Raw genomic sequence first — 25,232 nt, forward strand, 5'->3', positions numbered from 1 at the left:
GACTTTATAGGTCAAAATAATTGTATTAAGTGAGCTAATTTATTAGAGTACATTGATATCTTTCAAAGAATTACTGAATCTTCGTTTCGTTTGCAAAGGCAGTACCAGAATTCGGCAACTTCTGAATCATCTTATGCCTTTCGTTCTCTAAAACAAAACAGACTTTAGGCTTTGTTAAAATATTTTTTTTATAATTCTCGAAGTCTGCAATTACTTCTTACAGCACTGTTAGAAGTGATTGCAGTGCAACACAGCTGTTCCCCCACTGTTTCTACTAGGTAACCTGTTTGCTTCCACCTCTCCGCTCACTGTTCACAACCCCCTCAACCATTTCATCCGCGCATGCTCGGGAGCAAACACGGAGTACCCGCTCGGTTTGTTTCGGGATTGCCCGGACATTTTCGCCTCTTTGTTTTACTGAAAGTGGATTTAACTCGGATTCAACCCAAGATCCTGCGGACTGTTCTGCCCAGAAACAGGTCAGTTGCTTAAACTTGAAAAAAATCGAACTGGGAATTTTGCAAAGGTTATTGCTCGTCCACTGTAGTCGGTTATCATAACATATCCTTGTGTATTTTTTTTCTTTGTAGCTTTTTTCTCTTGGTGGTATGTGCATGCTGTTCGTGTTGTTGTGTGTGTCTGTGTGGTGGTGCTGTGTGTGTATGGCGACGCCGGGCCCTGCAGTTATACACCGGGGTCATTTTTTTTATTGAAAAGTGCAGCTTAGTGGGGAATCAAAGGGTCGAGGGGACGCGCCGTGATTGTACCCCTCACATGTGGAAATGCGGTCATTCAAGATAATATGTATTTTTGAAAAAAAGCGTAGGTGCTATTCTGCATGTGAACCAAATTTTTCATTAGACTGGAATGTTCATGGAACCCACGGTCCACCATTAACCCCTTCATGCTTAGAAAGTTTGGGGGTGGGAAAAGGAGGTGGGGGTGTAGATGACGCCACACGATTTAAAATAGGGACAAAAGAAAGTTCCAGCGTGAAGTGTTGAAGATTTTGAAAGATGGTGAAGAAAAATGCCTAGGTGCACGGTTGTGCTATGATTTTGAGTTTTACTGAGGTGGGAAAATCACTTGTGGACTCATTTTCTTGGACAGGTAAAATGCTCAACTTGTAATTCATACTTTATGTGTTCAAGAACTGAGGTGTAGAAATGCTAAAGGAGAGTGGAAATGCTAGGAAAAACCTTGGGGTCAGTAACGATTATCCAAATGACGGATGCTGTTGGCTATGTCCTCTTTTAACACAAGGCAAACCGATTGAAGTGAGGAGTCGAACACCCTGTGAGAGATCCAACTTTTATTTTATGTTTTTTTTCTTCTATTGAAAATATAATTTGACATCTTTTAGCTCGTTGTCTAGTTGCTTTGTTCTATGCTTATATAGGAGTTGTCTAGGAATTAAATAGGTTGATGCTTTCTGTGAAATTTCTGTGGCAAGTTCATGAAAATGCTCTGTTTCGAATAAATTCGGTGGGTAATCAGATCAGACTCAAGCAGAGGGCAACCGGTTAAAAACTCCTGAAATGACTGGGTTTTGATAGCCTATTTTCTGCCAAAGCATTTCTGAAATGTCTACCTGAAGTACATGGAGTAGAAATCTTGGGACTCTTTAAAGTGTTGTCTGAAAGCAGACACCTCACAGGAGTGTCCTTTAAATCCTAGGGTATCATAATGGTATTTAAAAAGTCTGTCCACAGAACCACTATTTGGTATCATTTTGACATCTCCAGCCTGGTTAATAGAGTTTCGCAACTAACATTGCAATTCCGTGATTACTCATGTGTGGATGACATGTAGTCATTTAAATACCAGTACTCCATGCACAAGGTTGGCACAACAGGGGGATACTGAAAATTGGGCCCATCTTGTAAAAGATGGTAGCGAGCGTCTGCTTTAGGAACCTTTTGTAAAGATTCATTTATCTGTTTAGAAATGAGGAGTGGACAGGTTTCTTTTCTTAAGTCACTTCAAACCAGAATGTGTAATTGACCGTGCTGTATTGTATTTTGAATTTCCTGCTACTTGTAAAACATGTTCAGTCCAAGTTCTAGAGTGCGGTTGGTGGGAGCCTTCCTTGTCTTAATCTTTTTGATTGGAAATATTTTCAGGGCATTGAAAGTGGATTCAAATAATTAAATAGCCAAGAGTTTTAAAATGTGGAATAGCAGTGGGGAGTTAAAGGTGTGCCCACTTTAAATTATGTTTTACAAAGACTGTATCACACTATCACTTTGTTAAAGGGGTTGCTTCATAAGTCAAACCCATCATATAAAACTCCTGAAAGTTGCAACTGTTAATGTTGAAATCTGTGTTTTTGTTACATTTACAGGCTTTAAAAAGCAATTGGCAAAGGGCCCCCTGAAGGAGCTTTCCAAATATCCATTGACCATAATTTTGCCTTTTGGAGAAGTTTGCGAGCATTTTCTGTACTTGCGGAGACCTGTAGCACAGCCCCTCAGACTTTGGGATAGGTCCTTTTGTAGTGTGGTTTACCTGCAGCTGCAGTTGTGGCCAAGTTCAGCTGTGTAAACCGCCACTTTTTCCTTGTCATTAGGCAAGCAAAGTGTGAGCTGCATCTTTTTATAGATTTCCCTTTGTCACCAGCTCTAGAATAGTTTGATTTAACTCTAAATGTTCTCAAACATTTCAAAATGATGGTAAAGGAAAGTTGCCTCATGCCACTTCCACAGCTGTGCTGTCTCTGACCAATTCACAACAAAAGGCAAATCGGAACACAGAATCGTAATTTCAACAATACTCACATTTTACTGAAACTTGTTTTTCCACTGTTTTCTTTGGATGGATGCTAAATTTCAGTATTTTAATTTTAAATTTCAGCTGTTCACATTGCTTTAAATCTGTTATAGCTGAATTGGCTTTGGAGTTGTTTTATTGGCAATTAGTCAATCGCCATATTTAAATTGTAGCTTGATTTTAAGTCTTGACTTGATCTTGGGACTTTAATCATAAATGTTTCTCTTTTAAAAAAAATCAAATTGAAATTGGAGCAACGGTTAAGAGTTTACTCACTTGCTTTAGTAGAAAATGATTCATTTGTACCTTTCAACCTTGCTGAAACAACCAAGAATAACCTATTTTCATAAAAGCTGTATTGAGAATATTAATTTCACTAAAAAGAAAACTGTGATTTGTCTGGTCTGTGACTGTTGAGTGTGAACATTAATTCATTAGAAAATTTACATATTTATGTGGTTTTTCCTGACCAGGGCAAACACCATCACTGTTATCTCTAGAGGAAGTGAATAAACTACTTTTAAAGTCAGTTTTTCTTATTTTTATGAAATGCAACCTTGACTGTCAGGCTCACTGAGAATTTTAGACAATCTTTGAGGCTTTTTGCGATGACTTTGCAGGATTGCGAAACCGCTATGAAAATGTGAACGTACTGTTCTCACAATCTGTTTTTGTACAGTTGTGGAAATTGGTGTTAGTTTTGTTTCTCTCACTCCAAAATCAATTAATGTGTTAACTCAAACTGTAAGAATTTGGTCAGAAGTCATTGTAGCTCTAGAGTTCACTGTTTTAATTTATTCTCATTTTAAGATGTTTGGTTCCATGACAGTTGCAACTGTAGTCACGGTTATGGCAATCTCATCGTTGTAGAAGGAACTCTTTTGTACAAGTCTAGGAAAAGCTTTTTGTTAGACTAGGTGACAGTTGCACGTTTCATCTGTAGCAACTGCATTGTTTTCCTCAGCTCAAAGACAATTGTAGAAGTCTTCTAAGTGGGCCGAACCTTGACTTTCTAAAGCTGTCCGTGATAATCGGGAATAGCACCATAAAGTAAATAAGATCAAAGTAAATTACCCACGTCCCCAAACATATCAAACTAATTTCTGGTTTGGGCATGGTTGAAGGGAATTCAGATGCGTTTGACAATTGATTACCTTACTTTATCCGATTGCTTCCCCAGGCAGAATACCATTATTTTACCACAGGCTACAGAATGATGAACCTACATGCTTTGTGAATTTGTTCTCCTTGGTTACCAGGAGTGGAATGGTTAATAGCTCTGCTGCCTAACAGCTTGTAGGACCTGTGTTAGGTTTTTGCCCAGGGCACCATGTGTATGGAGCTTGTATTTTATCCCTGTGTTTACTTGGATTTCTCTGATGCTCTGGACTCTTTCCACCTCTCAAAGACATACTGGATTGGTTAATCGGTGTCTTTTGAGTGTTCCCATTTTGTGTGTATGTTGTGCCCTCCTAATGGACTGGCTTCTTGTCCAGGGTGTAATCCCACCTTCCACTCTGAAACAGATTTCACATTGCTGTCTCCCTCACTAGGAATAAATGTCTTTCTGATGATGGATGCATACCAGGAAATACAATTGTGATCAATTAAAGCTGGTGGAGATGATCAGGTTGCCCAGAATTGCTGAAACACCTTTTTTGGTGAACTTCTTATTTTCCTAAATAATAAAATCAAGTCTAAAAATATTCCCCACTCCATTCACATTTTTCTCACCCAACACCCTCAGAATACTGGAACTCTGCTAAAACATTTGAGAATTGTACAATTCTTTTTTGACGAAGAAGAATGAATAATTAAGCAGTGTTACTCAAATGGATCCTTATAGTTGTTTGGTTTTTAAAGAGGTGCTGATGTAAACCTAAATGTCACCTTCTTTCTGGTCCAATCAACTTTCTGTTTGAAATGTGGTATTTCCAATAGTAAATGGGGACGGGATGTGTTTTTTGTTCATTTCTGTGTCAGCACAGTACTTGGGACGTTAACATTTGTGGTAGAATGTACCTGCTAGAACTTTCCTGGCTAATTACTATTGAATGGCAGTTTAGCTAAAATGCTTGAATAACAAGTTTCAATTTTGTATGTTCTTTTTCTTTATAGTTTAATTGCACACTCATTCATATTGAAATGGTTAAGGCAAACATTTTTAAGGAATATTTGTAGCCATATTAAACAATTCAATATTGCTCTTGGGTACTGTTGGAGTTATTTGATTATAACTCTACAAAGCTATGTGTATGTATGTTATGTTATGCATTTCTGTTAATTGGTTTGGCAGAACAGTAATTCAGTGCTCACATTTGCTTCCCGTTCTGCAGGCCTTAATAAACACATGATGGCACCTTGGGAATGGTGTTTTTAAGTACCCTTACCCCAGGTATTCTAGAAGATGATGAGCATTATCCTTTGTAATTCATGCATTACACTGGCTTTAAATCGGGGGGAGGGGTGGAATGAATTGTCAAACTACTGAGTAACAACTAAATAACCTTTGTGAAAAATGCCCATTTGTTCCAAGGCCATTGCATAAAACATAAATAGCATAGAACAATATAGTATTTAGTATTATAGTACTATGTTATCTTTTCCTTTTTCTTGTTTATGTGCAGATGTGGTCAGAAAAAGGGCTGAACTCTAGGGCTACTGGATGCTGGAGCTAGCATAGAATCCATAGTACATCATGAGAAGTGCTTTACAGTAATGCTTTCATGCGTATTGATCAAGGGTAGTCCACATGTGATCAACAAGGTGCCTTTTCACTGCTTCACCAGGCCATGACATAGCCGTGGTATAGCCTGGGCAATCGCTAGTTATTAACCATATGATCCAGCTGTCCACACCTGATCCATTCTGACGTGTGCCGGCAGGATTCCTCATCAGGTATCATTCATATTGTAAGTGAGAACAGCGGCAATCTCACAGGCCAGAATTGCTGATTTCATCTGCACAGTGCAGAAAGGGAAGGCCCGTGCTACTGTTCGCAAAAACATCTAGACCATGTAAAATAATGTAGAAAAATTACCTGAACAATTTTGTTGTGTAATTGTTTCTTACAGGTTTCTCTGTAGGCATTTTCTCAGAGTATGGGTGCTAGTACTTCTGGAATATTGCTGTTTCTTCAAGAATTATTTTCATTGATGACACTTAAAGATTGTACTATTTTACTCTCACTGGAAAACAATTAGTGAGATAATGGACAAACTAGATCACCCCTTGATACCTCCTTCAATAGAGTATTGATGTGCATCTTGGAGTTGTTACATAAATAGAATTATTGTTCCTTTTCTTTGTGAGGAGAATATAGTCATTTCCACCACAGCATGTTGCTGGCAGCTTATGCAGATAGGGTAAAATGAATGTTTTCTGAAAGTATTAAAAATTGTTTTTAACTGAAAAGATTAAGATCAACAAATTAGTGCAAATGTGGTTTCATTGCAGGTTTTAGATGTTGGAAAATGTTTCCTATAGTCTACAGATTAAAAACAGTGTAAAAACCAGACAACGCATCACCCTAAAAAACTGGTTCTGATTTTTACATGGAAAGTGAAGTTCTTTATCTTTATAATAGGTTTATTTGTGCTGATTATATATTACAAAGACGATACAAATACTTTATTTTCTTTGCTAGTGCTGTTTTGAATGATGGATTTTTTACAATCAGTGTTTTTCTCAACATTTCATAACGCTTAATACTCTAAGTGTCTGTTTTTGTGTTCTTTTCATCAAGTACTTGTCAATCAGTCACTCGAAACAAAATGTAAATACACGTGACCCTTCCTTCCGCTTTTTCCTGTTACCCCATAAGCGACAGGTTTCCTCTTTAAATACTGCTGCAGCCCTGCTGAATAATCTGGTGTGTGGGGGCTGGGGTTCAGTCTTAGACTATCTGAAATAACTTTATTTTTCTGTCAAGCACAAGAACCACCGCAGGTCTTTGAATAAAAAAAGACTATGATCAGCTAGCAACTGATCTGCTGCACTGTGAAATTTCAGGAAGCTTTTGGCCTGACACACTGCACTTAAAACTGCCACAACTATGAAGTCCATTTTTATGGTACCATAAAGGTGGATTAAAGAGATTCTGGTCAGGAAAGGCTGTAGGTATTTTGAGCATAACACACTTCTATTACTGTAAGATATTGTGGACACTAGCCATGTTTCTTCTTGTTTTCTAAGCTAACTCGGAAGAACACGCATTTCATTTTTTCTTGTTTCCTACAGTATTGTTCAGTTTGTAGGTTTGCTGTTGTAATTAACTGCCCCGGAATCATTTGAATTAGTTAAAAATCTTTCTGAATTATACAACTGTATCAGGAGAGGAGCTGCATTGCTACTTTCCCAGCTTCTTGTCAGTGGCCATTGCAGTACTGTGGGTCATTATTAAGCATTTTATATAACCTGTTGGAACAGGTAATTAATTTGGTATAAAAAATGATGGTCCAGGTCTATTTTCCATAGCAAGAAAAATAGGTATAGTTTTTCTTGGATTCCCTTTAATTTTGCCTTTAATACTGCAATTTGCTGTAGACATTTTATTATGTGAGCTTTCATTTTAGCCACTGGAATGTAAATGAGCATTACTACTGATTAAACCTTAAACGGGGGTCTTGTTAAAGCAGGTCTTTCAACATGTTTTACAATGCAAAGCAAGGAGATCTAGGCCTGTTGCTTAAAAAAAAAACACACTTAGTCCCACTGCAGCTGTAAGTTTTCTAAGTTTCCTCTCCCAGCTGTGGATGTCTGTTGAACTTAAGTGATGCTCCCAAGTAAGAAGACTTTACCTGAATGATTTTGCTTCCAGTTAGAGGGAAACCAACCTTTGATAAGTTTTTTTAGCTTTGCTCCATCTGTGATGAGTCAGAGGAAGCTTATTTTCTGTTCTACAGGACAGGGGGAACACTTACTAGGTGACCTGATCCCTGCAGACAGGCAAAATTAATACACTGAATTTTATCAGGTTCACCAACATATATCTGAACAGTTACACATCATTAATACTTGAATTCTGTGAGAGCTAATTTTGTTGGAGTCTAGTAGCATGCATGGCCACCATCCATTAAAGGCAGAAGATCTGCAACATATGCTTTGCGTCAAATTGCAGATATTTTCTTGTGAGGCTCCTCTCCTAGAGGAACAGCCAAGCATGTCTCTGTCCTCTGGTCTCTCAGCACTAGATGCCACATGTTTTTCCATAAATGTTCAATGAGGCTCAGTGGTTGGGTAGGGCTTCCACATCATAATGGTCACATTCTCATGTCTCAAGAAAGCAGTTGTTACATTGTGTGGTACACAGACAAAAAGTGCATCATTCTGCATGTGCATGCTGTACTAGCTGTTGTCTGTCAGGAGGGTCTACACAAAACCTTGATTAACTGCTCGAGAGGACTATTTTTCACCCCACTTTACTCTTTCCTGTCCCTCTCTCTGTGCTGAAAACACCTGTCCAAAATGAGCATTTTCTGTACCTAGAGGGTTTGATTAGTTGTCACACAGTGTCACTATGCTGACTAGGTTCTGCTCTCTATTGACTTGTAGTATGGACAAACTGCGGTACTCTTGTAAAAATCCATGAACAGGAATAAAATTGTTATAGGTCATATGTCGGCATCAGCATGGAGAATTAAATTTCCAAATGTTTTCATACAGTCTTGAGCCCTAATTAACATAGAACATTTTAGATTTATTTTGGCCACTCATTTTTAAATGAGTAGAGCTCTGCGTGGGCATCTGTTGCATTGAAAAGTCAATCAGAAAGCCGTATTGCAGCGTTTATGATTAGGTTTAACTTAAAAAGGCTAATATTCTCAGAATACACATCCATCCATTTTCTATTCTGCTTATCCACTACAGGTTTGGGGGGGTGCCAGAGCTTGAACCAGCAAGCAAACGGTGCAAGGCAGGATACGCCAAGTCCATCGTAGGGCATGCACAGACACAAACACGCACACACTCGCACAAGAGCCACTTTTCCCAGAAGCCAGTTAACCTTCCAATATGTCTTTGGATGCTGGGAGGAATCCCATACAAACAGGGAGAAAATACAAACTCCACACAGATAGCACCCCAGGAAGTGAACCCAGGGCCCCAGTTTCTGTGAGGCGTTATTGCTAACCGCTGTGCCATCATGCTGCCCTGTTCTCAGATAATGTGAAACCATTGAATTCATACAATTCATTCTTTGATTAAGGATTTCAGCGTAGTAAAAAACAGACCCGATTTCACAGAGGAGATGAGATTTCATGGTCTGTGTCATTCTTCATGGCAGTGTTTTTGGTAGGGCCTTATATAAAATCACTGAGTTGCAAAATATTACTGGGAATGTTTTCCCTTCCTACAAAAGAGAAAATAACTTTGCACTCAATTTTATGTTACTAAGAGGATTTTATTTTATAGCGGTGTTTTCAGGACATAGGAGGTCCAGTGTCCTAGTCCAACGTTTTGCTACATTTGGGCATACATGGTCACAGCCAGTCCGTTGCACAACCAGGAGGTCTGGGTTTTGCCAAGGCTTCTGGTTCTGTAGCCGCTGTGGTCCTGTGGATATTCCAATTGCAAAAGTGCCGTGAGGTTAATTTAGAATAGGCAGTCTGTAAAGGTAACACCGCCTAAGAGATCAGCACATCGGCAAACCTGGGAGAAACGATAATCAGAGGACATCGTAGCATGTTTATCCACACATGATGCTGCATAAAAAGATCTTTAGACTTCAGTGACTTGCCAAATCACCTCCCTTAGTCATAATGCCACTTTTATGTGGTGAATGTTTTAAAGGGTAAAAGGACCACACGTGAAACTGGGTAAACCTTCGGTCATACATAAAGAAGGCTCCAACATTCCATTTTGTAACTCAGGTGTGATTGTAAAATATGATATACCAAAGTGAAGGGACCATCGAAACAGCAATCTTGAATATCTGTAGCTAAGGAGGACTTTTTCAAATTTGTTTTTTACTCTTGTTTGTGAATATTAAGTAAAAAGAAGCAAATTTAAAAGTCATTTTGCCGAACATTCTTCTTTCAAACAAAAGTTAGAAAAAAGATTACACTTCAAATTAACATAAAAATATGATTGATGTATAAATTCAGAAAATTCCCCAAACCCATAAAAATATGAATGACAATTTTAAAGTAAATTGTAAAGTAATCTTTGTGGAAGACTGGGAACAAATAGATCCCTTCTTATGTGTTAACAGATTAACTGCTCTTATTCCCTCCATATAGGTATTTTAATAAATTAATCTAGACCTATTCATCTTCATCACTTTAGCACTGGTTTGTGGCCTATCCTGAGAAATTTATAATTTTTTGTCATTTTTGAGTGATAAATAACTTTGTTAGCAGATATGTGGGGGGGTGGGGGAATCCTAGTAGAGTGAGGATATTTGCTTTACTTAAACACTAAAAGTATTTTTACCTCTATATGAAGGACAGAATTCCTTCTTAAAGTCACATTTTCTCCGTTCTCTCCCGTACATCGTAATCTTGCTTAGTGTGTGAATTGGGGGTCACAGTGAGGGGCTGGCCGGCACCACTGCCTCTGAGTGCTTGGCTCCTGGATGTGGTTTTGTACTGGGGTGCCTTGTGTGTGCAGATGGCATGTGTGCCTGTGAGTTTTCTCTTGGTGCTTCATTTTCTTCTCACCTCCCAGAGACATGCTGACTAGGGTGATTGGTGACTGTAATTCAGGGGGTGGGTATCCAGTCCAGGTTCTCGAGGGCTGCAATGCCTGCATGTTTTCAAGGCCAGTAAACAGCTGTTTTTAGTTTTTAGCTTTGTAAGAGCTGGAATGAAATCCTGCAGACGCACTGGTCCTGCATGTAGGATCGGACACTCCAGCTCTTAACAGGCCCTGTGTGGTGGTGTTTTTGTATCAGTTTAGTGTTTGAGATATTCATGTACCACATCTTATTTAATAATTGTGGTGATTTATTTTTTTCCACCTCTATATTATTATTTCTCGCTTTGGTCTACATTTAAAGTAGGCAGGTGAAAACAAGTATTTTGGAGCTGAATTAGCCAAGAAATGGGATTTTTAAGGTGATTCTAATCTCTGTAAGAAATTTGGAACCTTGGCTTACTGAGTGGGTGCCCGCAAGGGAGTTGATCTTCACCCTGTGTCTACCAGCATGTCTACCCAGCTGAAAAAAAAGGAAATGTTTGTGCTCGGCAGAAGCTGCAGCTGAGAAATGCCAAGTGCATTTCCCCATCGGGGTACTGTGTGGACATCCTACTCCACCTTGCCAGAGGTATTTGTTCTTGGGAACTTGTGTGGAAGAAGTGGTAGGAGCTTGTGTGACAAACTCCCTTTCCCTCCCTGCCCTACTGTGTGTGGCTGCTCTTTTATTAGCCTTTATAAACCAACAGATGTCTGTTTGAACATAGCAAAGAGCCAAAGGCAAAAAATGCCCTAATATTTAAAATTACATTTTAGGCAGCCATTACTTTTCTTCTTTGTGCATCTGAAAGAAGCGATTCCTACTTAAAAGGTTGTGGTGAGTCTTTAGTTTTTTTTTTAGAGTAACCATTTTTTAATAGTGCTCATAGGGTCATAGTGGTTGATGCGCAAATTCCAGAAAATTCATTTACAGAAGTCTGCTCTATTTTTCCATATTTTGGAATCTAGACAAGTCACTACAAATTGGTGAGCAAGGGAATTGGAGATGTGGAGCTAATGTCCATGTCGTTGTGGAAGATCTAGTGGTGTTGTAACTTTTTAAACCTTTTTAAAAAAGTTTTTATAAAACAGCTGTCATGTGTTTGACAAATGGATGAAATTAGAACTGTGGCCATGCTGCATTTCCTGCTTCCTGCTATCAGAAGGATGAGGTCAAAGGTGGGGAAAGTATTCCTTTCCATTTCATTAATCTAATTAATTCCCGGGCAGAGATGGTGTCAGATCTGTGCAATTATGTTTAAATAACCATGAAATTACTTACATCTTTGTTTTCTCAGCTAAGCTTTCCAGTAAGTTAAATTAATTAAAACTTCATATGAGGTAAACAGTATATAGGTATAGGTGAGGTACCTATACAGTGTATAGGCATCCTTTGCAGCCTACGCATGCTGACGCAGCTGCCAACCTGTACTACTAGAGGTATTTGTATAGAAAATCACTTTCAGCCTGCTCTTTGAAAATGTTAATTTGTTGCATAGAATAAAATTTTAAGAAATACAAAAAAATACTTTAGGAAGGTATAGCAAGTTCCCACATTTTACAGCTCAGTTGGCCACAATGACCTAAAGTAAACATCTTGTACAACAAATGCATATTAGATTTCATTTTATAATACATTTAATACATGCAAAGATAATGTATTTGTACAATCTGTATTTTGAAAATAATGAAGCCAATATCTCTTAATAATGACTATACTTAGTTAATCAGATATTCTTTAACATATTTAAAATGAATCTGTCATTATTTTATTTATTTTTATTAAGATGCATTCTGGGAGTCTGGCCTGGATTAGTAGGGGTACAGCTGGCTAAGGGGATCTTCAGTTCACAGTGTGAACTGATACACTGTGTGCTGTGCCTGGCCTATGCCTGAAGCTCAAGTTCTTTTTTTCCCTTAGCAGACTGCAGCATGAAAGATATACATGTACAGATATAAAGTCCTTAAAGCCAGTAAGGGAGTGAGAACAGAAGTTAGTACAGATAAATATCAAATAGAGACTCCTAATTGGCTTAGGACACAATATAATAGCTGTCTCTAAAATAATTTATTTTTTATACTGGCAGTCAGAAGAGTGGGAACACATGGAAACTACTGAAAAACAAGAAGGAAATGAAGAACATGTAATAGCTAATGATTTAAACATTTAATAATCCACTCAGGAGGAAATGCAGCAGGAAATAAGTTTAACTTAAGTTTTATTGCCTACTTTCCACATGCTGTTAAATCTTCCCCTCCTGTTTAGAATCTGTAGTTGATATTGTGGTGCTGTGAACAACAGTGCTGCAGTCCTCCTCCTAGGTATGCTCTTGCACAGCTTGTCTTTTTGTTTTTGAAACTTCTGTCTTAATTGCTTCTGATTACATATTTAGCCTTTTGGCGATTGTAGCCTTTTTAATCTTCTCTCAGGCTTATTCCATAGAATCACATTCAGATTGTAGTATGTTGACTGGTGAGCCTAATATTTTAATTAAACAAAATCTGATTTAATTACTCTTTGTCCTGCTTTTAATAATTGTGGCATAGCCTGGTTGTCTTTCTAAAGTTTATTATCATGTTTGAAAACACCATTAACCCACATTACATATCTGATAGTATAATACAAAATGATATTTATGTGCAGGGCAGTGCACATTGTACACTAGTAGCTATAAAGATGCAAATCCATCCACTTAATAAACAGGAATGTATGTATCTCATGGTGCGCTTTACTGTCACGTCTTGCAGAAAGAGCGTTCTATAAAAAGCAAGCATTAAGAAAAGAATATTAAATATTGTGCAATTGATGGCATTAAATTTGGGTATCAGGGTACTACAAACCTTGAAAACTCTAAGCAAACTTTGAACTCGGAAGCAGGAGTGGGGAAAAAAAAGAAAAAACTATGCAGGGGATTCGAAGGATTTGTGAATTCCCCCTGTCAGTGCTCGGACCTGAGCCTCTCTCCTGAAACCGTCACGCTGCTGGATCACTTCTAGCTGTATGTTCTTCCAGGGTTTAGAAAGAAAACCCTTAGCTTTAAAAAATGCTGACACAGTTACTTTAACAATCATCCCTTCATACTAAAAACTATATTGCTATTTGAGGTATGAGTTAGGTCACATTTAGTTCCAAGGTAAACGCCTTATTTTTACTGTTTTTGCTTTTTTCTGGATTCTGGATCCTTTACTGACTACTAACCCTCTGCATCTGAAATAGGGCTTAGATGTAAATAAAAGTATTAGTTGTGCTGAATATTGTATGTTCACAGCTTGTCCAGCCTCATGGTGGTTTTACAGTATTCAGTATAGTTAAAATGAGAAGTTTGATAGAGGCTGCGTTCCTTATACAGTCATAAACAGATTTTTTTTTCCCACCTTTAAAGATCAGAGATTAAAGATTGCCAGGAATCTTATCTTATTTTAAATACATTCTCAGTGTTACTGATGTTGGCAATGTAGGATACTAAAAGTTTAGTTAATGAAGTATGAAGTTTTTTAAGATTTGACCTATTCCTACGAATCTTATCGGAAGAATTATTTATTGGAAAAATGAATGGTATGGTAAATTGCAACTGGGACAAATGTAGGACTTCAATTCATTTCTTTGCTACAGCAGCAAAGTTTTAATATGAAGTTGGTAAAATTGATGGGTGTTTGCAGTATTAATGATGTAAAGTTTTTTTTATTATATTGTTTAAGTATTAGTTAAACCATTTGTTTGATAGGTGGATCTTCATAATCAATTAGTGACTGAGCCCTTTACTCCAGCTCCCTTAGGTCAAAGGTCATGGCAGTGAGGCAAAGATTCCTCTGTGTGACCAGTATGGCAGTAAAAGGTTTAACTTGGCTGAGCCTCTTTGCCTTTAATGCAGTAAAGGCAAGTCTCATTATGAAAAAACAACCTTGAAGCTTCAGTCTTGATTCACTGTCATCAAGGATACTAAGAGCCACATAGGAGACTTTTCTGGATTGTACCAGGAACTAGGGCAAAGGAGAGAGTGATCTGCAGCAAGATTGTGTCTCTGGAGCAGGCTTAGCAACTCCTCTACTTTACCTCTTTCAAGTTAAAAAAATGCTTTTAAAATGAAATTCTTTAGAGGAGTACAGCTTTTTTAAAAGGCTTTGAGAAATACAAAAAATGCAGCATAACATTTGAAGAATGTATGGTGGTTTGTAAGCTTTGCTTTTTTGTTGTTTTTTTCACGTTGTTCTTTTGACTTATTTGACCCATGTCCATCAGAGGAACACAAGGCTATATGCAAATAGGACACTTTAAGGAAATGTGTGTGTATAAAATGTAGAATTAGGTAAAAGAGCTCGGAAAGAACAGTTACTATCCACAGTAACATCCTCAGTATTAGATACAAGTAATAGGTTTATTCCATGCTGAAAAAAAGAAGAAAGAGAACACAACGTTTCGGCCGTGGAGCCTTCTTCAGGTGTGAGAGAGACAGGGCAGTAGGCCTACTGCCCTGTCTCTCTCACACCTGAAGAAGGCTCCACGGCCGAAACGTTGTGTTCTCTTTCTTCTTTTTTTCAGCATGGAATAAACCTATTACTTGTTCCTTTGCAGCCTACGCATGCTGACGCAGCTACCCACCTGATCAGTATTAGATAGTCGTAATAGTGCATTTTGTCAGGTACAATGTCACGGAGGATAAAAAAAGATGAGTGTGGTGCTAATAGAAGGATCATTCCACAGAAATCAATCAAAAGGACAGTTTTGAATTGTGTGCTTTGCTTCTGAAAAATTTTCAGGATTGTGTGCTTTTGGGGCTACATAATTAGACCTGGGTAATTCTGCTCCCCTCCAGCAGGGCCATCATGTCCATTATTGTTTAAGTATATACGATATTATAAAAACACACACAGCAAACAGTATACACAAAATACATTATCTGTCCTATAACCTCGGCACAGCTTTATTGCTAACCTTGGATTTTTCATTTATTGTACCCTACACCCTTTTCAGCATTCCCTGAAATTTGTGAGCACTTTCAATACAGAATGCCATGTGAATCTTTTGAGTGTATCAAGTATACTCTCCTGCTAAATTGACGCTGTAGTGGTTTGGTGAATCTGTACCGGCCTTTAATATATTAAATCAATTAACAAAGTTGCCCTTGTAACATCATTGGAGAAATAATGTAATAGGTTACATGTGTCATGTGCATCATTTTAGTGAAGCAATTACCCATCTCATACAGTAAGTAGTTATTAATGCAATTTGTATTTGAGTGCAGTGTCCTGTTGCAGTAAAGCAGCAGTGAACTGGTGCAACTGTAACATTCATGTTAAATAATTTACTAAGGTGGCCTGTTAACACATGACTGTATAATAGCACAGGTGAATTAAATAAAGATCAGTACTAGAATGTGGCCTGTAAAAGTGAGACACGAGATCCCAGCCGTGTCCTCAAAGGACACAAAGGTGTGTAATTGAACTTGGTACTATTCCAGAATACATTCATGCATTATACTGATCAGTGTAAGATTTGTAACGTAAATTACTGCAGTCTAAAGAGAATAGGTTGACATGAAAAGTACTGCCAGTGATTTTCCTAGCTTTAAAGACATTCAAGCATGTTACCCCTTCGCAAAGTGTCTTGGAGTGTTGTGGGAAGGTTTGCTCCTTAACAGTGTAATGGATCACGCTGCAGCAGAAGCTCAGCTTTGTGCGTAGCCAGAAATGGTTGCACTTGTATGAAGCAGAGATCCCTTTGCCCTCCTTATGAAGACCAAGCTTATAGGATCTTCAGCGAAAAGTAACCCCCAAAGAAGAAGATGATAATGCTGTAAAAAGATGTTTCCCAGTTACTTTCATTTTCAAATTGTGCACATTTTATATTCTTGCTTTATAATTTAATTACATGTATAGTGGTAATGTCCTTTAGTATTCCTCCCAGCTGCCTGGGATGTTATAACAGTAAGAATAAGGCGTTTACCTAAGTTATGATGAAAAAATTACTCTTGATGTAGGAAGGCTTTGCAGAAAGGGCTTTAGAGAAGCACAATGTTATAATTTAACTTGAATAATTTTGTTCCTTAAATGCCTTAAACTTGCGCCTCTTGATAATCTGTGTTGTGTGAAGACGTCTTGCGTTTTGTATAAACGCATGTCTTTAATGACTGGGGCTAGGCATCAGCTTTAGAAGAACTCAAATTGTTAACAAGCTCTTTTCTAGATGTTAGTTTTCCTGTGCATGCTTATATCTTATTTCAATTTGAATTTTAATTTCCCTGCCTCCTAAGATGTGATAACAAACTATGTCTGCATCTTAATAGTGTAATAGTTCAGTTTTTTGTCATGTCTGTCCTCTGAGAAAAACACAGCATAATTTTTCTGTCTTAATATGTGCTTACACTATTTTTGTTACAGTTGGTAAATTATTGGTCTAATTCATTCAAGTTAGATTTACACCAGCACCATGTTGTAACTTGTCTTTATCATCCAATAGTTTATGCAACAGTTTCTTACATCTCATTTTTAAATACTATATATTTAAAAAAATGATTCTGCAGTAATAGTACTGTTTCATGGAACAACATGTTTGTTAGCTTATGTGAAACTGCCCAAAAAATAAACAAACAAAATTATTCAGGTTCTTTGGTTCTGGTGCAGACCGATTTGTTTAGAAACTATACATATGTAAAAAACAGCTTTCCTAAGGCTTCTAGTTATGGGGTATGGGATGATTTAGTTATGGACTCCACATTTCAAGGTCAACACACACAGTACAGCTTTCATGTTCCCAGTCTGGACAAAGATAAGATTAATAATTTATTAAATGACCACATTTACTATTGTTTGGTCACCCTAAATATGTCAGCCTTGTTTTGGTTTTCCATTGAATAAAATTGAGCAAAATGCTTCTCTAAACAGATTACTTTAATAGTGTTAAATAGCATTGTCTTTCATTAAGTACTAAGTCACTTTAAACAAAGAGACATCTACTTCTGTGAAATCCTAGAGCAACATATCAAGTTAGGAAATACAGCTTAAGTGGGATTCTGAAGAAAATTCACATGTATCATTATGTAGGAATACAATACACACCCAAAGAAGGCTCCACAGCCAAAACGTTGTTTCTTTTCAGCATGGAATAAACCTTCACTCATTCCTTTGCGACATACAATATTGTTTTATAATGGGCAAAAAATTAGGTGCACTGACATTTTATTGGACGGAGGTAAATTAATTAAGTTGATTAACATATGTCATCAGCAGGAGGTCTGCTGAGGAAGTCACAGGCTAGTAGCATGTGTGACTATTATTGGAAGCAGTACAAGCTTTACATCTGTTACACATGCTTTGCACCATGTGGCAGATGCTGTCCTTTGGGTTTCCGTCCCATTACTTGCACATAGCCTGTTGAAACATGGGCCTGATCACTGGTCTCTGATACCTTGATCCCCCGTTAACCTAGCCCATCCCACAAATGTTCAGTAAGGGCTCAGGCCTGCTGAGTAGAGTATTTACAGCACAACTGTCGCTTTGTCATCTTGCAAGAAATGTTTGTTTGTTAAATGAGTAACATATGAACAAGCGTTGCCCTGGTCACGGTGATCCCTTGGGAGACGAAGAAGATGAGGTCCCAGGACTTGATCAGTGTAGGGTTATGTTGTCAAGTTGCATTCAGTCACTGTGAGTGGGGTTCTGGATAGATTAGGCCTACACAGACCATGACTCTGGAAAGATGATGCTGATCCTGTTGTGGTGTCGTAAGTAATTAACTCCCAATTGGTGTACTCTGTTTGGATGTAACTTCTTATTAGGCTAGAAATTGCTGGCTGCAAGAAAGAAGCAACCGTGTACTGCTGTAGTCCACTTTCCAATATACCAGTAAAATGAAAGCATCATTATTTTATTGATCAGGCATTATTGATTCCTTTGTCTGTCCTTCATGCTTGATTTTCAACTAGTCATCAACTCATCACCTGTGCCCATCAACTCTCTCAGTAATGAGGGGCAACCAATAGAGTTAAGCCTATCCCGGTCCCTCATAACCAATTAGTTAAGACAATATTTAATATTCAAGATCCAATTTTTAATTTTTCTAAAAACATGGTAGCATACTTTTTTTTAATCTAGTATATAATGATAGTGACATGAAAATGACCAAATGTCTTCCACATCTGTTCTTTTCTATCTTCAGGGCGTACATATTTTTAAACAGTTTAGCTCATACTGAATTAATCAATTAAAATATCAAACATACTTCTGTGAAGCAGGAATAAAATTATATATGCACCATAAATGTTAATTTAATATTTTATTGATCTACGTGTTTGTTTTAGTCAGTTGAGTTAATCCAGGCACCTTGATTGATTCATTCTTTAATAGCTGTTGTAGGGTGAGCAGTCTCTCACAACTGCAGTTTAATAAAATATTATTTTCAAATGTGTAAACTTGATTGTAGAAGGTAGGTAATTGCTTAATCTAAAAGATTTACCATATAGCGATTCAATTCTGTCTCGACCTTTGATGGGCATGACATAAAAGTTCAGTTCTGGTCCTGGAGTACTGTCTGTGTGGAGCTTGTATGATCTCCCCATGTTTGTGCTTCTCCTGGGTTCTCTAGTTTCCTCCCACAGTCCAAAGTTATACTGGTGGGTTAATTGGCTCCTGAGAAAATTGGCCCTGGTGTGAGTGTCTGCGTGCCTGCGTGTGCCCTGCAATGGCCTGGTGTCCCTCCACTGTGTATCCTGGATCTGGATCTGGATCTGCTGGGCTAATTGATGTTGATAGCTGTGATCTAATGCTCATTACCTGCTTCCTAACAGTGATCCAGCTGAGTGTTGAATGTTGGGAGAAAAATGTAATGCAGTTTATTAGAAAATACAATCAGACCCTACATCCACCTGTATTTATTTTGTGCTATATTGCAGTCCGGAACAGTGCCATTAGCACTCAATTTAACTGTGGTTACTACACTGCTGGAAAAGGCTTTTCTTGGTCCAACTGTTATTGGGATGTGAGCATAGAAGACATTTTTTCCCAACAAATTCTTAGAATGAGCTGCTTGAATTTGAAACAGATTAAGCTATCTCCTAAACCCAGACTGGGATGAGCTTCTATTTATCAATAGTGCTCAGTCTTCACTTTTCCAATCACTGAGACAGTCCAAGGTACTTAATAATTAATGGATGATCATTATTGCTTACCTGGCAGTTTTGATTCTGTTTAGCCCTGGTGTTGTTTTTGGACGTCATTGATCACAGTGTACTGCTGACCTCTGTTAAGAATTGTGTAGATATTGAAGGATTTGGGAAAAGGTCTGGATTTCTTTAACCTAAATAGCTGACTAACAGCCAGTATCCCATCTACTTAAATTTTGTTTTTGCTTACACTTTGTTGTGAGATATCCTTGATCATTGATATCCTTGTTTAAAATATAGAATAATTTTAAAACTTCCTTACTATATTTGTCATTTGTACATCTGTCACTGATGATGTTAATACCAGCTGTTTAATGTATCTACACTCTGGTTATATGTAATTTGATTAATTGTAATTTTTAGCTGTTGAATTCTTACACAAAACAAAGTTTGTCGTCATGGGTTCTTATGTCTTAAGTAAAATGTAAAATTCAGCTGTTTTAACTGTTAATTAAAATCTTAATTAAATTTCACATTAAAAAAACTGAAAATAAAGACATCTGTGTGACCCATTTTGACACACAAACTGATCTTTGAAGCTCTTATACAAAGTTGTGCTATAATTGTTCTGAATTTTTGTTTGTTACTCAACAGTGGTTTCATTGTTTAATCCTTTCTGTTGACTTGTTTGATTTCTGAATACCACAGTAGGACCATTTCTCTGACCGATTACAAACTGCACAAGACAAAAAGGCTTCCTTTCATTTAGGAGGTAATTCTGATCATTTTTCTTTGCGCTATTAAAAGTAGTAACAGGTAATCAAATCTAGACGTGGTATTCTAAATTGAGAAAAACCAAGTTGCATGCACATTTTCTTTTTGATTCTGTTTTTTGGTGTAGCTGCACAATTGTGAGAAGAACACTCTGCCAAATAAATCTTTATGAGAAAGAGAGATACCTTTGAAGTCTTAGTGAAGGTGCTTTAGGTAAAATCTTAAGATGTATGTTAAAACATTAAATAGTAAGATCAAAAATATATAGGCTTCATGGATTAGTTATTTGACTTACAATTAAAACGTTTATTGTTATTATGAGTATGGAGTGTAAACTACTATTTCTTGCAGTTTTTGCTGACATTTAAATCTCATCCATAAAAGTGTTCAGTTTCAGGATTTGTTTTGACAAATTAGGATGGGATTGAATACTTCAGCAAGTCACTCTATGTTGGTTAGTCCTGAACCAAAAAGACATGATAAGCCCATTCTAGTATTTGTATAGGTCTTAGACACTGTGGTGCGAAAGAACACCTTTTCCTTAGGGTACTTATGTCTCCATATATCTGTAATTTACCAAAAATGTTACAAATCCACTCAGAAATGTGGATTTATCTGATGTCTTGTCCAGTTTATAATCTAAAATTAATTTGATGTACCCCCAGTTTATCATAGGACAGTTTAGATACTGAAAGAAAGCCATTTTTAAAAATGTCCTGTCAAACGTTGGTGTATATGTATTAACAAGGGTTACATTACAGAGGAAATTTCCCTCCTTGCATATCAAGGACAGAGAAATCATTCAAACAATTCTGCAACAAAAACTTTACTTTAATGACTCCTATTGGAAAATGAATTTCTTGAACTAGAAGTAAATGAAAGAGAAAATAATTTTCCACCACAGTGTAGTCTCAGGTTCCTGTGCTCCTTTTTAGAAAGGTGGTTTGCTGTCAAAAAAAACATTTTTAATAAATGAAACTTTTATCCACTTAATTGGATGAGTTGTGACATTTAATATTTAAAATCCCAGACTGGTAAAAAGCAGACATTTTTTCGTTAAGTGATACTATAGCAGACAATATAATGTGAGTATTTGGTCAAGTGAAAATAAATCATTAATGATTACTCCCCCAAAGTGAAAAGTATAGTATAAACAATGTAACTGAACACAGTCTCTGTCATTAACACATAATTAATGATGGCGTTCAAATAGTCTATTCAAAGTATTGCAGAAAGCCTACATTCTTCTCCAGTTAAGATGCTCTTGTATCAGAGTGTGATTGTGTCCAGTTAAGTCTCTTTTTTTCAAACATCTGTAAATACCGAATTATTGTGTCCTTCTACGAGGTAAGATGAAGACAATAAACAAACCCAGAAGCATGCTCTTTCTAGCAGTTCCAGATGTGTACAAAAGTCTAGGCACTCCTTGTTAAAATGTTTCATTGAATCTATATGTGAACAAAAAGCAACACAACCTCAACATGCTACAAAATTAAGCCCCAAATGTTTTTGCAAATTCATAATTTCTACTAAATTGCTGATTTTAACGGATTGGAAAAAATAAAGTAAATGTGGTATGTGCAGTAATTTGGGTACCCTTCAAGTTAGTTCATTATTAATTTTTGATTTGTTTTTGAAAGCTTGATTGACTCTTTGGGCCTTAAATTAAGTCAGGTGGACCCAATTCCAGGGCTGAACCAATACTGTGACCCTTTTAGCCTTTTAGGCTGTATTTGTTGTTCTGCCTACATTGAACAACCATGGTCTCCTCTAAGCAGCAGTCTGAGGACTTGAAAATAAGATCATTCACTCTTACAAAGCAGAGGAAGGCTATAAAATGGTATCTAATTGCTTCCAGCTTGCAATTTCAAATGTCAGGAACATTAAGAAATGGAAGTTATGTGCAGTTTTTGAAGTAAAGGCAAGATCTGGAAAACTCTGTGATAGAATTGCCTAAAAAGGGCAGATCTGCAAAGCAGAATCCATAGATCACTGCAAAGAACCTGCAAAAAAGTTGAGCTCAAACCTGAATTAGTTGTCTACTGGTCCAGAGTACAGCATTGCTTACACAACAATGATCTGCATGGGAGAGTTGTCAGAAGGAAATCTTTCTTATGACCTAATCACAAATCACAACACCATTGTCTAAAGTATGCAAAAGAGAATCTCGATAAAGCAGAAACTTCTTGAAACAAAAGTGCAGTGGATTGATTAAACAAAAATTGATCCTTTTGGCCATAACCACAGTGATGGTTATCTGAAAATATACATCAACATAAACTATGAAGTACTTAGAGGAATGAAACATTAAGGTTTTGAATGACCTTCACTGTCCCCAGATTTGAATATTACTGAAAATCTGTAGCGTGATTTCAAATATGCAGTGCATGTAAGAAGACCTAAGAATATGTCTGAGCTGGAAGAGTCGGAAAATATTTCTAAAAGCAAGAATAGAAATGTTCTAATTTGGCTACAGGAAACATTTGGAAGCTGTGATTTCTCCCAGTGGATGTGTTACTAAGTACTGACTGGTGGATTAACCAAACGTTTGCACATTCCATATTCACGGTTTTGCTATTTTGAATATCTACAACATCCAATATACATTATACAAACCAATGTAACTGTCAGATATTAAAGAAATAAAGAATAGCAGTGGTTAATAAAACATAGCAGTTATAAATGGAGCCTTATTGAAATATTCAACATCTGTATATTCAAGCAGTAAATTTAAAATTTGCAGAGAGACTATTGGGACAGTCACAAAGGACACTATTGGTATCAAGTTAATATTATTATTATTATTATTATTATTATTATTATTATGCATTAGAGAACCACAATGCATTGGCTGTCTCAGGTGTTTTGTTGGGCTCCATTCAGTTTTCGCTTATTCAGATTTTCATCACATTTCCACGTCAGCTTTGAGTGGGTAAAAATGATCTGTTGCCTCAGTCAATTTAAACTCGCACAGTTCACGGTGTGTTACACTTTTTGTTAAGGAACAGGTAGCGGGTTTATTCCATGCTGAAAAGAAAGGAAACAACGTTTTGGCGGTGGAGCCTTCTTAAGGTGTGAGAAAGGCAGAGCAGATGGCAAAGATTAAACAGCGTAGGAGAACAAAAGCTGGAAAAGTGGAGGGAGAGGGGAGAGGCAGAGAGGCCACTCAGGAAGTACAAAGTGGAGAGGGGTGGAGAAAAGTGTGAAGTCAAAACCTGCATGCGAATGGAGAAGTTGACACAAAAGTAAGTCTTCTTTGACAATGGAGACAGAGAGATCAGTGTGATCATGGCCATCTGAGGTGAAATGAGAAACTATGGGCTTGCAGAAATCTTTAATCTTCATAGCCCTAACATGTTCTCAGAAGTGGTCTCCTAGTCTCCTTCCAGTTTCCCCGACGTAGATAGCTGTACATTTACTGCAAGAGATACACTAAATGGGGTTGCTGGAGATACAGGCTGTCATCTGGGTGATCCGGTATTGACCTGAGGGGCCCTGAATGAGCGTTTTGTTAGATATGTATTTGCAGGTGATGCAGTGAGTTCTGCTGCAGGGGAAGGTGCCTGGTGGGGATGATTGCCGAGTGCAGTCGAGGGAGCTGTTTAAACAAGAAGTTTAAGTAGATGGGATGGTCGGCTATAAGAGATGATTGGGTGGTCGGATTAAGGGTACCGATGGAGGGATCGTCCTGTAAAATGGAGTAGTTGTTAATAATGGTCCTGGGGATAGAAAGTGTGTTAGCGTGGTAGGGAAGCACCAAGGGAATGCGGTTGTGAGACTGGGAGTTCCTGATCTAGTTGATAATATGAGGTCTGTTTTTGGCCCAGGTGTGGGCCTTATCGATAACCTGGGTGGGTTGGCCTCTGTTGATGGAAGAAGTAGGTTCAAGTAGGTAGCTGCGAATGTTGAGGTAGCTACCTACCTGAACCACTTTTTATTAATATTACACTGATGATTTTGCTCTATAGTGAATGAAAAGGAATCTCCTTATCAGACAGCCACTTGTTCTTCATAAAATATCTACCTACATGTCTAGAATCCTAGTTTTCATATTGTAGATTGCCCCTTTCTTTTGCCAGGCAAAAACCCTTTATTTATCTTGGTATCTCCCAGGAATACATTACCCAGGAATTTTCATGTGGTGTTGGTTTTGCACCAGGTAGATTGTTTGCCCATTGTTATACTCCATATGGAAACTTGTCTAGTTCAAAGATAACACTTCATATTAAATACAATTATCTGCTAATTTTGTAGCATTCGTGTTACATCTCCCATTTTTTCCAGGTCATTCTGTTTTGTTTTGAGGTTTCTAAGACTTAAAAAGCTTCTCCTCCATTTCAGTTGCCTGACTGTCAAGGTAATTAAAGTAGCATCTGTTTTATTTGCCTTGTCTCCTAAATTGTTCAAATTAAATTTAAATCAATAGGATGTTATTTAGTTGTGAAATTGGGGCACATTTTACATCTTCAATTTGTTTCAAGAGATGACCGATCCTTTTTGTGGCCATTAGATTATCTTCCTCGGAGTTCATCCATTTCTGTCGTCCTAAAAGTTGAAGGGCTTGTGCTGTTGGTTTCAGACCTGTTGGATTAATCATCCATTTTAAACAGAGAAAATGTAGGGGATAAACATTATTTAATCAGTGTTAATTTAGTTGTCGAAGGTTATGACATTTATCAACGACCCATTTTTCATTTCAGTCAACAAAGACAAAATGCTCACGAAAATAATCCACAATGATGACAATCACAAATTGCTTTGCGGTTTTTGTTTGAGTGTATTAAGACGACATGAAACAACCCATTTCATGAAAACTCATGCTGAAACTGAATTTCGTCATTTCGGGGCTACTGCTGTGTGAGAATTGCCAGTGTGCCGTTTTCTCTGCTTTTGTTTTCTAGCTGTTCCTCATTTCCAGTC

At 37.4% G+C, this 25,232-nt stretch overlaps 1 protein-coding gene across 2 annotated transcripts in view; it reads left to right on the top strand.

The window, feature by feature from the left end:
- Nucleotides 1-366: 366 nt before the first annotated feature.
- The window catches only part of LOC102696376 (polycomb group RING finger protein 3), an 81,664-nt gene continuing 56,798 nt past the window's right edge, over nucleotides 367-25,232 (top strand). Inside the window, exon 1 of one of the 2 annotated variants that reach the window (XM_006629518.3) lies at nucleotides 367-479. The gene's annotated coding sequence lies outside the window, so the exon portion shown is untranslated. Of the gene's footprint in view, nucleotides 480-1,036; nucleotides 1,111-25,232 lie in introns of those variants that run through there. The other variant, XM_015344636.2, reaches the window with a different exon arrangement.

Source organism: Lepisosteus oculatus, chromosome 1 (assembly GCF_040954835.1).
Source record: "Lepisosteus oculatus isolate fLepOcu1 chromosome 1, fLepOcu1.hap2, whole genome shotgun sequence".
NCBI lineage: Eukaryota > Metazoa > Chordata > Actinopteri > Semionotiformes > Lepisosteidae > Lepisosteus > Lepisosteus oculatus.